Source organism: Cynocephalus volans, chromosome 6 (assembly GCF_027409185.1).
Source record: "Cynocephalus volans isolate mCynVol1 chromosome 6, mCynVol1.pri, whole genome shotgun sequence".
NCBI lineage: Eukaryota > Metazoa > Chordata > Mammalia > Dermoptera > Cynocephalidae > Cynocephalus > Cynocephalus volans.
Genome location: NC_084465.1, coordinates 163,680,245 through 163,694,517, shown reverse-complemented (window position 1 = coordinate 163,694,517; position 14,273 = coordinate 163,680,245).

Here is a 14,273-nt window from a genome sequence, read left to right as displayed (position 1 = left end):
TAAATGTAGGTATCTAAAATAGTCAAATCATGAACAAAAGAAGTACAATGGTGGTGGCCAGGGTGGGGGGAGGTAGAAAGGGGAGTTGATTGTTGGACACAGAGTTTCAGTCATGAAAGATAAGTTCTAGAGATCTGCTGTACAACGGTGTGCAGATAGTTAACAACATTGTACTCTATGGGTCACATGTGTCCCCCAAAAGTTCATGTATTGGAAACTTGATCCCCACTGTAGTAATAGTGCTAAGAGGGTGGGCGGTTCAGTCATGGTGTTTGAAAGGTGGGGCCCTGGAGAGGCGATTCGTGAGGACTGTGCCCTCCTGAATGGATTAATCCACTTCTGAGATGATGAGTCATCATGGCCACGGCTCTAATGGCTTTATAAGGAGAGTGAGTGAGACGTTAGCTCTCTTGCTCAGCCCATTCTCACCACGTGACACCCTGGTCACCACAGGACCCCGGAGAGAGTTCCCACCAAAAGGAAGATCCTCACCAGATGGGTTCGTTCCCTGGACTTTGACTTCCCGGCCCCTGAAATTGTAATAAATAAATTCCATCTCTATATATTCAGTTTCAGGTACCACCAGAAAGAGACTAATACACTGTACTATGCACTTTAAAATGGGTAAGATGGTAAATTTATGTTTTCTGTTTTTAACCACAAAAAATACAATAGAACAATTTCAGAGACTTCACTGGGGCCTTCATTGGGTCCTCCCAGGAACGCTGTGAGGAGGACAATACTGTCCCAATTTACAGATAAGAGACTTAAGGACCGAATTTCAGGTTCAAATGACATGGGAGCTTGTGACTTCTGATAACCTCCTCCCCACGTCTCTTCTGTAGGACACTAAGTCCACATGACGCATCTTAGAAAATTAGCACAAGACAAATCAGAAAAGGTAAAATTCCTTATAGAATCTATTGTTTCCAAAAACCCAAACTGAACTAAATCAAGAACCAAAGACTAGGAGAAAATGTACTAAACATTTATTTTTGTTTTCTTGTATTTGTTTACTTAACTGTTAATGTAAGTGACTGAATTTATGTTAAAAAATAGAACTATGAGTTTCTAAAGTTGTGATGTGAAAGTATCTTCCAGCCATAAAAATGATGGTTTCAATCCAACGGAGCCATTTACTGGGTGGAGGCCTCCCAGAATGTTCTCCCTGAACACAATCGACAACAGAGCCAAACACACACTGTTTGCCTCCCCAGTAGCTGGAGAACAGAGGATTCTTAGAAACTTAAAAAAGGCCTAAAATATCATTTAAAGAAGAGAACAACAAATCTTATCTTCCAAAACAGTATTTGGAATTTTTGTTCATATTGTTTGGTTTGAAGTATGAACACCAATTGAATGTGGCATGCCAGAGAGACACACTACCCTTGCCCCTAGAGTGGAAATAAGAATTCTCAACAGTCTATAAATAAGATGTATAATCAATAACGCATCTGCGGATGTGTGATGGCCATTCCTGCTGTTGACTGTCAGATAAACCAGGGTAGAGGCCAACTGTTCTTGTTACGTTTTAGCATAACAAGATTAAGCTAAAATTAGGGGGGAAAATCAGACCTAGAAAACTCTCAACAGTGAGGGAAACAGTAGAAATTCAAACAAAGTAAAATCTGCTATATACATTTATGTGGCCAGGGAACCAAACCACCTAACTCCAATCCGTAGAATTAAACCACTTAACTCCTTTATCCCATTGACCCTCCTGTGTAGACAAGACAATCTCTTTATCTGGTGACCCAGTTGTCTGTGAGATGTATCTTAACATTCATTGATCATATATTTGTTTGTCCACTTGTCAATTGAGACCCTTGATGTGTGCCGTAGTTATCTATTGCTGTGGAACACATCGCCCCAAAGTTTATCAGCTTAAAATATGAACACTTACTATCTCATAGTTTTTGTGGATGAAGAATCTGGGCATGACTTACATGGGTCCTCTGCTTCAGAGTCTCTCATAAAACTGCCGTCAAGTGTCAACCAGGGCTGCAGTTCATCTGAGGGCTCAAGCGAGAAATGATCTGCATCCGAGCTCACTCACGTGCTGTTGGTGAAATTCAGTTTCTTGAAGGGTGTGTGTCTGAGGCCCTCAGTTCCTCCCTGGCTGCTGACTAGTGGACACCCTCATTTCCTTGACAGATGACACTCTTCACGTTGAATAAGATTGAGACAATTATCCAGTTTCAAAAATTGGCAGAGACCTACCTGAAGGACATTATGGTGCTAAAGACCAGCTCTCTCTGAACCCAGTATTTTGTGGAACCACTGGGCTGTGATAGATTCTGCACGGGGTGCTACAGATAAGAATGGACATAAGGATAAGGGTGTGGGCCTCAAGGATCTCCCAGACCAGACAGGAAAAACTATAGATGTGGAAAGGGAAACACATACAAGGAAACTGATGCTAAAGGCAGATTGTCTTGAAGTGGTAATATTTACTGACCAGAGGCAATTGAAGGCATTGGACAAAGCTTGGAGGCCAGCCTCAGACAAACGGAGAGAAGGGAATATGGGAAGACTGTGAACAAGTCACTGTGAAGAAAAATGTTTAGTGTGTTTGGGGACTAAGAAGAAAATCAAAAAGTTTTCATGGGGGACATATGAGATGAAATAAAGGAATTCAGTAATGCACGTGGTTTTAGATAGAGAAGTCAGGAGCCACAGTACCCAGTTACAAAGTCTAGCTCTTCCTCCTTGACCTAGAGGCAAGTTATGTCACCACATTGTGCCTCAGTTTCCTATTGGAATTGAGGGTGACAGCAGCGCCCGCCCCGAGTGTGGGTGCACACACATGGCAGGGGCTCTGCACATTAGCTGCCATTCCCGCTGTGATGACTGTCATTGGTACCTGTTGTTATTGTGTAGAGAGTTGGGCACTATAGGCAGATGTGGGGAGCGGAGGTAAAAGGCACAGAGTGACCCTACAGGGGGATTCATGGTGACCAGAATCAGCAAAGGGTAGAGGCACTACTCTACGCAGGAGCTGATGTGAAGCAGCTCTTGGAGAGTCACAGTGAGAATGGATGGGGGGTCCAGAAGTGCAGGCCAGGCCAAAGGAGACCCAGTGGGCTTGGAGGCCAGCCAAGATGCCTGGATATGAGGATGGAGGGAAAGAGGCAGGCTTCAGGGATTGGCTGCTGTAGCCGAAGCTGACATGTCTGCGAAAGGTTTGTAAATCTCTTCAACGCTTAGTTCCTCCGTCTCTGTGTAGAGAGTGCTCAGTAAATGCTGATGATTCAACGTAAAATTAAACACATTCTAGCCAACTTGTGGTCCCATCTCAGCAGAAAGGAGCATTTAAAAAATCAATTTAGCATGACCCCCAAATAGAAAGAGGCTCCACATTGTAGTACAACCTATTGAGATTTCTTAAGTAGAGAGCACGGTCATAATGCACGAAAAGCTTCTTTAGACGTCCCCACTGCTCTCACTGGTGTCTCTCTCAGATCTGGGTTTCCCCTAAGATTTCATCCTTTCCACTCCAGGACCCCCAAACTCACCCACATCCAGCTCCCCAGGCTCCTGCTCCTCTCCCCTCCCTCCTTAGCTTTTCAGCTTTTCTGGCCTTGTTTGGGGTTGGGATTTTTGTTTTGTTTTGTATTACTTTGGATTTTTCTTTTCTTTTCTTTTTTTTTTCAATTTTCTTCTTTCCACATTTCCCAGATTCCACTGGAAAAAAAATAAAGCAAGGCCAGCGATCTGACCCAGGAGTCTTTCCTCCTCTCACTGTCCCCACCCCACCACCTCTGCCCCACCTGTATGGCAGCGATGGTAATAACAGAGGCCACAGACCCCGAGAAATTAGTATCTTTCCTTGTCTCCCCCTCACAGAGGTAAATACCCTCAATTCTTATTTCACTTAAGTTACTGAGCCCTAAATAAAATAAAATTCAAATATTCTACTCATGTTTACTTAACCTCAATGAAAATTACCACAAAAAGGAAACTCCAATTGCCTTGTGGCCATTTTGAACTACAGCCAAACCCAGGACAGAAAGGTCAGCTTCAGAATCCCCAGATCTCTGATTGTCACTCAGTTGGGACTGTCCAGCCCTGGAAAGGTGGAACGTAAACAGCAAGGAGCACCGGGGCTCACGTCCAAACCACGGGGGAGGGTTTCAAGAAGAGACAAACACACATGTGCACACACACACACACGTGCACACACCACACACGTACATACAAACACACGTACACATGCACACACCACACACGTACATACAAACACACACACACATGTGCACACACACACGTATATACAAACACACACACACATGCACACACCACACACGTACATACAAACACACGCACACATGCACACACCACACACATACATACAAACACACACACACATGCACACACCACACACGTACATACAAACACACACACATGTGCACACACACGCATGTGCACACACACATACGTGCACACACCACACATACGTGCACACACCACACACGTACATACAAACACACGCACACATGCACACACCACACACATACATACAAACACACGCACACATGCACACATCTTCCTTCGTGTGCATCAGCTCTGTGTGTTGAGGTTATGGCAACTAATCAATACAAATTCCTTTTTTTAACTGCACACAAATTACCAAGAGAGTTCTCCAGCACGTCGCTGCTGGCCATGTGAAGGTTTCCAGATTGTCTTTGCTCCTTGACCATGTTCTGTAGACTCCAGCTCTTAGCTTTGAATACTGATGGGCTTTGCCCTCAGAGACATCTTGCCTCAGGAGTCAGGTACACAAACCCCATCAAAGCACCTCACGTGATTCCACTTTTCTGTGGCGAGGGCCATATGAGCATCCAGCCTCGGCAATTGTGGTCAAAGCCCTGCATTCAACTCCCTGTCACTTCCAGCCCATGCACACGGGGGATTCAACAGTGTTGGGAAATGTAAAGTTGAGGTTCATAATTCTTTTGCAAACGGTAATTGAGGGATCAGTTAGGCTTGCCTTCATTTTACCTTAGCTGCTTGTCAGCTCGTATTCATCTCATTGCTCAGGCTTGTGCCGCAAGTGCAGTGATAGTTCGACCTTCAAAATTATAAATGTTACAGATGGTCCCTTGAATATATTGAATAAATATGGTGACTTTGTGGAGAAGACTTATTTTTATGTAATCCATTTGTAAATGAGGAAATATTTTAAACAGAGCTGTAATGAACACCCATGGGCTCACAACCTGGAGTTTATAAATTTTGTCATACTGGCTCTGAGTCTTTTGCACTTGAAGTCCCATTTGTGCTCAGACACCTCCACCTGCTTTTGTCTCTTTCCTGCTTCCCACAGTGCACCAGGATAGGAGTCTTTCCCTCTTGTTTTTTCTAGTTGGAACCTCCTACGCGTGAAACTTCGTGATTTATCCCACCAAGCTTGTCTCTTGATATATTTAGTAAGCTTAAAAAGCAGCTAGTTCCAGCTCTTTTGTCTGGATGTGAAGTCAAAATCATCACCCTCATCACCACCACCACCACCATCACCATCATGACCATCACTGTTATCACCGCCATCATCATCACCATCATTACTACATCATCATCACCATCACCACCAACACCATCACCATTATCACCACCATGACCATCATCACCACCATGACCATCATCACCATCACCATTATCACCACCACTGTCATCGTCACCATCATCATCACCATCATTACTACATCATCATCATCATCACCACCACCACCACCATTATTAAAACCATAATCACCATTGTCACCATTATCACCACATCATCATCACCACCATGACCATTGTCATCACCATGACCATCATCACCATCACCATTATCACCACCACTGTCATCATCATCATCACCATCACCATTATCACCACCACTGTCATCATCACCATCGTCATCACCATCATCACTACATCGTCATCACCGTCACCATCACCACCATCACCAATATCACCACCATGACCATCATCAACATTGTCACCATTATCACCACTGTCACCATTATCACCACATCATCATCACCACCATGACCATCATCACCATCACCATTAACACCACCACTGTCATCGTCACCATCATCATCACCATCATTCCTACATCATCATCATCATCACCACCACCACCACCATTATTAAAACCATAATCACCATTGTCACCATTATCACCACATCATCATCACCACCATGACCATCGTCATCACCATGACCATCATCACCATCACCATTATCACCATCACTGTCATCATCATCATCACCATCACCATTATCACCACCACCGTCATCATCATCATCACCATCACCATTATCACCACCACTGTCATCATCACCATCATCATCACCATCATCACTACATTGTCATCACTGTCACCATCACCACCATCACTGCCATCATCTACAGTGTCAGCTGAGCCATGGCTCATTCTAGCTGGCCTCTGCCTCTCTCCAACACACTATAACCCATTTTTCTGGGGGTGAGAAGCTTCAGGGCAGAAACAGTCACAAAATAGACCTGAAAATCTTTTCTTAAATATTATCCCCATTACGTACCTAACTAGTCCAGCCTTCACAACAGTCGGCATCCCCAACCACACTCCTTATTAGCTGCTGTAAGTTATTTGAGGCTCCAAAAGGGCCCTGAGGTATCTTCCTAAATGAAAAATCCAAGAAGAGACATATCCCAAAAGCAATAGAGGTTGTCTTTATCTTTCTAACTCTCAAAACAAAGTGTCCCCACCAGCTGGTCTACTGAACCCCAAAGCTGGGGTATCACATCCATCCATCTTAGTCTGTTCACTCAGCAGTCAGTAGTCAATGCAGATAGTGACTTTCCTAGGTTTCTTATGCTGATCACAATTCCAGATTCGCATGGACTTTAGACTTGACTAGACGCTATTCTGAATTCCAAAATATGGTGTTTATGTCATTGAGCACTGCCAGAACAAGGCCTCTAGATGGCTCCATAAAAGTTCTGAGGCTTGATTTCATTCAGAGCTGGTCCCCTTTCCCACACCCCACATCCCACTTCAGCATCTTACTCATGCCCGGTGGACTTGTCTCCCACCTCTCCTTCCATTCTAGGGCTGCCATGTGTCAAGGTAGCAGCTGTCTAGAAAAACTGTCTGGATTCCACTCCCTGGATCAAGCTTCTTAGAGGCCTGTGAGTCTATTTTGTCCAGAGGATGTGGGAAAACACTCCATTAATCTACACTTCCACCTTGGCTGAGCCCCTTGAATGCTCCTTGCTGATTTCTTCTCTTTGACTCCCCTTCCCACAGCTCCTCTGGCTTTTTGCCCCTCTGTCCTCCCACCATCCTTCCAAAACTCAGTCAAACAAATCTATGATTTCCCTCCTCAGTGAGACAGGAGTTGGCAGGGACCAGAGGGAGTTCTTCAGGTTCTACACTTTGCTGGAAGGGAGGCTTAAATTTTCAGTTGAGGGCCGGCCCCGTAGCTCACTCAGGAGAGTGTGGCGCTGGGAGCTCCTGCCGCGGGTTCGGATCTTATATAGGGATGACCGGTGCGCTCACTGGCTGAGCGTGGTGCAGGCGACACCAAGCCAAGGGTTGTGATCCCGTTACCGGTCACAAAAAAAAAAGAAAAAAAATTTTTTCACAGTTGAATAGATCATTGAGAAACACCTACCAGACTTACTTGCTAACACGGACAACCTCTGACATCATGCACATTTTGTGCTGACTATGTCGATTTCCTCTATGTTACCAAAGGACACACTGCACATCCCCCATCTCATCTCCAGTGGTGTGCTGGAGCCAGCTCATATCAGTGGGAGAGAGCTGATTTTTAATTTGTCAGGACTTTTCAGAGCTGGTTGACACTGAAGTGGTAGCTTGAAATTGGCTGTAGTGGGAGTAGTTACACCACAGAAATTGGCAAGCACTGCAAATCAGGGCTTCCTGCCACAACCCCAGGGTTGTTAAAAACTTACCAGCTGGGGCCGACCCCATGGCTCACTCAGGAGAGTGCGGTGCTGGGAGCGCAGCGGTGCTGGGAGCGCAGCGGTGCTGGGAGCGCAGCGGTGCTGGGAGCGCAGCGGTGCTGGGAGCGCAGCGGTGCTGGGAGCGCAGAGGCTGCGGGTTCGGATCCTATAGAGGGATGGCCGGTGTGCTCACTGGCTGAGCGCGGTGCAAGCAACACCAAGCCAAGGGTTGTGATCCCCTTATCAGTCACAAAAAAAAAAAAAAAAAAAAAAGATTACCAGCTGACTTCTGCCCTTCTCCAAGAAACTACATGTGGGGAGGGGGAAACTGCATCCTAATCCTTAAATAAAAGTTTAGAAAATAGATTTCAAGAATCAGCCAGGATACTACAGTATTTCCTCCCAATTTTTATCCCCAAGCAATCTTATGTTTTCTTTTTAACCATTATAGTATGTTTTTATTTTATTTTATTTTAAGATCGTATCATAAGTATTTGCCATGTCAATACACAGCTTTTATTATCATTTTAATGCTAATTCTTCTACATGTTCAGTTTTCATTCTCATGAACATTTTAGAGCCTATATAATATTCTTCATTTTTTAAATACAATTTACAAGTGCTACACTATCAGATTCTTGTAAGGAGATTCAAACACTGCAGCAGCATGCAGGCTCACTGCTACCCTACCCGTACCACCCCGCACCACCCCCTCCTGTCTCCACTCTGGTAGGAGCCACGTTTGTTCAGTGGACTTTCCTCCACATCATTCCTATTTCCTTACAGACACGTTGACATATACACTTAGCCAAAAACCTTTGGGGGAATATTTACACAAATGAAACCATTTTATGTAACAGTATGCATCGATGAATTCTGGGTTTTGCTTATAGTTGAGTTTTTGATACCACTGCATTGTGTTCCAAGTGTCGAGGTGTCAAAATTCAGGCTTCTCTTTTACTGGAGACTCTAAGAAGTAGAATTGTTGTGTTGAAGGACAGCACATTTAAAATTGTAACATGCTGCCAAAACAATTTAGAAAAAAAACCCAAACAGCGTAAAGAAACCCCTTTCCCCACATATTTGCAAACCTTTGAATACAATCAATTTTTAAAAAATTTCCCAATCAAGTGAGCAAATACTGGGTATATTGTGACTCTAATTTGCACTTAGACTAGAAATGAGGTTGAGCATCTTTTCATATCTGTCCTTCACATTTTTTGCTGTAAACATCTCTGTCATATCCTTTGCCTAGATCTTGATTGAATTGTCTTACTTTTTATTATTGATTTAAGGAGCACATTTATTTACAAATAGTTTATCTTTTAAATATGTTGTAAATATTTTCTACTAATGTGTTACTTGACTCTTAACTTTGCTTGTAATCTATTTTTCCATACTGTACATTAATTCTAAATTTTCATGAGACCAAACAGGACAATCTTTTTGTATATGGTTTCTGTTATTAGTGCTGGCTATGGATTTATACATAAACTCCAGTCTCAGTTACCTCACACACACATACACACAAATTATGTTTATTTCTAATGCAGATGTTCCTGCTCCAGCAGCCCTTCTTGTCTGCTCTCCTCCAGGCAGTGACTCAGGGATCTGAGGTGCTTCCATTGGTGTGTCTGTCATTCCAAAGGCCATCACTGAAGAGACACACAGAGCAGGCAACACTGCTCAAAGTCAGCAAGGGCAGGTCTGGGCATGACACACACCTCTTTACCCCACTTTCTGTCAGTCAGAATTCACTTTAAGGTTCCCACACAGGGACAGGGAGGGCTGAGAAATGTCTTTGCCCTGTATGCCCAGGGGAAACAGGGAATATTTTGGTGAACATGTAGCCTGTTTTCTGCCACAGGTTCTGGATTTATTTCTTGCTTAGGGAGTTCTGTAAAGGGTGAAAATGTTTCTCCTCTGTTCCCTTCTACTGTTTACAGGTGATGATCTCCAGTTTAATCCATCTGGAGTTTATGTTTGAGAATATAGTAAGGGTCTAAATGGATAACCAGAACCTCTTCCTACTCTTTCGATATGCCTCTTGTTTTGTTTTTTTTTTTAAATTTTATTTTGTCGATATACATTGTAGCTGATTATTGCTTCCCATCACCAAAACCTCCCTCCCTTCTCCCTCCCCCCTCCCCCCCCAACAATGTCCTTTCTGTTTGCTTGTTGTATCAACTTCAAATAATTGTGGTTGTTATATCTTCTTCCACCCCCCCCCGGTTTGTGTGTGTGTGTGTGTATGTGTGTGTGTGAATTTATATATTAATTTTTAGCTCCCTCCAATAAGTGAGAACATGTGGTATTTCTCTTTCTGTGCCTGACTTGTTTCACTTAATATAATTCTCTCAAGGTCCATCCATGTTGTTGCAACCTCTTGTTTTTTTTACAGAATTTACATATATAAGTCATTCTGTTTGTGGAGTCTCTTAAATTTCACTCATGTATCTATCATTCCTAAATCAACACCATGTTGTTTTAATCTCTGCCTTTTTCTTCTTGCAGCTGGCCAGTACAGGGATCAAGTCTTGGGCCTTGGTGTTATCAGCACAACACTCTCACCAACTGAGTAGCCGACCAGCCCTAATCTGTCTTTATACTGTCTTCATACACAGATTTCTCTCCTTTATCTTCTTTCTCAGATTTTTCTTGGCTATGAAAACACATTTTCTTTTCCACATCTGCATCATTTAAAATATCCCATTGCATGGATATGCAATGCTTTATTGAACACTGGAATTTTCAACCCTTTTATTGCCATGAACTTTCATGTAGCTAGAGCTTTGTTCACAGTCACGTTCATTTCCCTGGGGTACGTTCTGGAAGTGAAAGTGCTGGGTTGAGGGATATAAACATATTTAAGGTTTTTGGTATGCCCTTCAAAATGGTCATAGCAAATACTTCCCACCAGCAATATAGGAAATAGAACTTTTTTTGGTAAATGGTTGTATTATAACCTTTAAAAAATATTTAATCAAACAAATATTTTATTTTAATATGAATTCATCTGATTTCAAGTAAGGTTTCATTTACATGACTCTTTGTGTTCATTTCTGGCATGAATTGCTTATTTATGCCTTTATTGCAAAGGATTGTTAATTATAAATAGTGTACTGTAAGAAAACCAATCCAGCGTGGCTTTTGTGGGTCATCATCCAAGAGCCACAGCCTCACTCTCCTCTCCCATAATGGAATGTCTGTGTCACTAATATGAAAACTTGTGGAGCATCTCAACCTCCTGGAGCACTATCTTTTGGATAAATTAATTGGGGGAAGATTTTGCTACACGAAACATTGGACTCATGCAGCTGGGCCTTTGGGCACTTCCCCGGATGGGGTCCCTTCATCATTAGGATGTGACCTGTCCCCAGCCCCATGCCTCCTGTGCTGACCCTGCAACAGCCAGCCCATCCTGCCCTCCATAGCATAGCATGGGGCTTGTCTCAGGCACCTTGAGCCCTCTGCAGATGTCCTGTCCCCTACCAAGCCCTTGTGAGCTGTTGGCAAGGGCAGGGAGGCCAGCTCAGTGTGGAATGCGGCCTCTCCCTGCAGACAGTGGTGTGAGAGGTGCCAAAAGCTGCGCTCAGGCTTTGGTGCCTTTGGGTTCAACCTCTGGCATTAGGCCCACCAAGCACAATGTGGCAGCTCCCTGCACCTCCTCAACCACTGATGTGTTAACTTTGCACTAAATGCCACAGAATGGGAAGGTGTCAGAGGCTATCCACAAACCTCCCACATCATGCCTGAAGCTGTGTGTCAATGCAGGGAGGGAAAGGAATACACCATTGCCTTTGTGCATTTGTGATGGCTGAGTGGACAGATGGAGGTGATCGAATGGAGGTCGTGTGGAGGCTAAGTAAACAGATGTGATTCCTCACCCAGAAAACTCGCCAGGGCAGCTGCTGACCCACTTAGGACTGTCCTTTGTCCATTCATAATGACCATTCTGAAAAAGCCTATTGTTAAATTCTTCTGCTATTTTGCAATGTCAACAGACATGATGCTCCAAAGTGGCAAATGAGCACAGCTTTGACAAAGCTCCTCTTGTCCACTGCAAGGCCTGTGAGTCAGATGCACTTAGAAAAGGGAAAGGCCCCAGAGCATGGGAGCAACCCACCTGGTGCCTGGCAGCAGGGGAGCCAGGAGTCGGAATGCTCCCAACTCCCTTGCAGGTAGACTGTCTGGGTCTTGACGGGAGAGTCACCGTCATGGCAAGGGGTTTGTCTTTCTCTGCTAGGAAGGACTTAACAAAAAAACTGAGGATAGCATTCTGTACTTGCATGACTGTAAGGCTGCCAGACTTAACAAATAAATATGCAGGACACTTAGTTTTCTGTTGCTTATAACAGAACACCTGAAACTGGGTAATCTACAAGGAAAAGAAGTTTGTTTCTTACAGTTTTGGAGGCTGGGAGGTTCAAGGTCCAGGGAGCACACCTGGTGAGGGTCTTTTTGCTGGTGGGGACCCTCTGCAGAGTCCCATGGTGGCGCAGGGCATCATATGGTGAGTGAGGGGAGAGCAAGTTCACTTGCTAGCCCAGGTCTCCCTTCCTCTTCTTATAAGGCCATCAGTCCCATTCCCATAAAATCCATTAATCTGTTAACCCATGAATGGGTTAATTGATTCATGAGGGCGCAGCCCTCACAACACAATCACCAAAGGCCCCACCCCTCAACACTGCCACATTTGGGATTGAGCTGCAGCATGAGTTTTGGAGGGGACATTCAAGCTATAGTGCCCAGTCAAATTTGAATTTAAACAGCTAATAATTTTGTTAGCATAAGCATGTTTTGCCCATCCATACTTTTTCAGGATAATAATTTTTTGTACTAAGAACTAACAGCACCAATAACACATGTGAAGTGCCTGGCAGAAGGGGCTCTTGAGATAGATGCTTAATAACTTGTAGTTTCAATGATCACAGATTAAAATTTCCATGAGAACCTCCCCCTTAGTCAGGAGCAACACTCAAAGCTCATCAAGAGACCATTTAGGGCCAACTTAACTAGAGAGCCCTAATCCTTGGTTTAATATTACCTGTCTTTGAGGCAAATGTTTTAGAAGCCCTAATTGAATAAGTTGTTATATCATTGAACTTATGTGATGAGCAGATAAAAGAAGGACAGATAAATAAATCTCAAGGCCACATACACAAATTTGAAAATACTTTGAAAAGTACTATAGAGGGTATTTTAAAAATTGTAAGTGGTATCCTATCATAGTAAAGACAAATTTCAATAACTACATATAAAACAATGATTTTTCATTTATAATGCGATATTTACACGTGCATATTACTTTTGCCACTATACTCACCACTACAATGACCCACAACCATGTACCATGTATTTTTCTGTTTACCCATTTCGTACAAGGCCCCAAATGGTTATCAGCATCTGTGTAAACATGCAGCTCCAAGACTGTCAATCAACAGGAACCAGTTCAAAATCCTAAGAGAAGGGGTCGGAATGGTCTTGTCTGTTGTTCTGAGTACTGTCACATGCATCTTGGGCCTCTGACCAGCTCATAAATAGGCCACCAATGTGGTCAAATCCACTGCCTAACCAGGCTGGGAGGAAAGACAGTTGCTCTGAGAAGACATCCCAAAATTGTCTCCCACAGCTCAATAAATCAGTTGCAGAAGTACAAAATGCAGGTGTAGAAACTGCAGCTTGCCACTTGAAATATTGGCTTGGGGGACTTCATCAACAGTAAACTCAGTTGGAGCCATCAGTGACATGAGGCTGTCGGAGCCATGTACTCAGAGCATTTTAGGTGCCTGTCCCACCAGATTGGCTGTCCTGGGAATGCAGGGCAGGCCCAGGGCAGATTCTGATGACCTCCATATTGCAATCTGCTGATTTGGCCATGAAAGGTGAATGTCCCTCTGGGCTTGATGAAGGTTGGGCCTTTTTTATTACGTGTTCAGTTCTGGGAACGTACAGAGAGACAGGAGGTGGTGACAAGTGTCAGCACCACGCTATATGGAGACGTCTGGAGAAACTGGACACTTTGGCCTCCAGAGAGGGAATGGGAGAGACAGTTGCTGATTTCAACTATTGAAATGACTGTCATACAGAAGCATCATTTTACTTACAGTATTCCAAGGGGAAAAGTCAGTTTTAAAGGGTGATGGCTACAGGAAAAAGATTTTATCTTAATTTAGAAGCTATTAAAAAATAGACAATATTCTCCAGATGGGAGCCAGAACAAATAATGTTTTGAAAGCATTATTATAACATCCATGAGTGTGTTATACTGAGTAAAGCTATTTCTGAGCCTTAGAATCAAACCTTTTTTACTTGAGTTTTTTAATACAAAAAC